Consider the following 1,128-nt stretch of genomic DNA (forward strand, 5'->3'; position numbering starts at 1 on the left):
TACTGTCTTGTGCGTATTCGGTTTCCCTTATATATTAGTCAAGGTTATAGTAATGTAATTGATGAGTTATGCATGCATGTGCAGTTTCCACTATATTCTCCTAGAGATTAAGCTTCAGTAGGGACTAGTAACCGTCTTAGACTCAAGATGAAAAGATCCCCAGGACTATGCGGACATGACTCAAATGCTCGAGAAGTAAGTTAAATCAATCATTATCCACCATATCAGCAACTTTATTCATTTCCTGATATATCAAGTAATTGTTTTCTTTGTCTGGCAGGGTTTGGAAAAAATTCACAAAAAAAAGCTCCGGGACTCCCGAAGAAGCTACAATTTAGGCACCCGAAAGTAAGTACTATAGTAGCATGTTCCGCGCATCTTCTATTGATTCAAGCGCTAGTTTCATCAATACCATTTGGCATTCTTGCTTATCAGTTTGATTGACCTCTATTTCTTGTAAAGTGGTTGTGGCAGGAACAAGGGAATGATTTCTGTGGATACTACGTTTGCGAGTCCATCCGCCACACGACCTATGAGCGGGGCTACTCCGATGAACAATATGAAGTGCGTAAATAACAACATTCACAATTTATTTTATTACCATCATTTGTGTTGAGTTTCATTCATTCATATATATATATATATATATATATATATATATATATATATATATATATATATGTATTGACCCCCTTCTTCAAATTAGATGTTTCGGAAGCGGGATGAACTCCTAGCACCAGCTCGCATGCGAGCAATTCAAGAGGAATTGGCGGCATTCTTTCTTGACCACGTGATCGCTGAAGACGGAGAATACTATGTGGACCATGAGTCCGTATGTTAGGAGATTATATTTGTAAGAGATAATTATTGTATATATGTAGCCGGTAGTGTCGGATAGATATACGAGCACTTGTTGTTCGACCAATCTCTCGGAGAAGGAGAGGTGATCGATATCACTTCTCTCTATATGCATATATGTTCATGACGATCTTCTGTTTCCTTCGTTTGCTTACTAGCTAGCTAGCGTGTCTAGTCCTCTCTATACGTATGTATAGTACGTAGCGTTGACCAAGCACGGACATAAGATAGGACACTTGTCTCTATTAATTATAGCTAGCTAACACAATA

The sequence above is a fragment of the Triticum aestivum genome, chromosome 5A, assembly GCF_018294505.1.
Source record: "Triticum aestivum cultivar Chinese Spring chromosome 5A, IWGSC CS RefSeq v2.1, whole genome shotgun sequence".
Lineage (NCBI taxonomy): Eukaryota > Viridiplantae > Streptophyta > Magnoliopsida > Poales > Poaceae > Triticum > Triticum aestivum.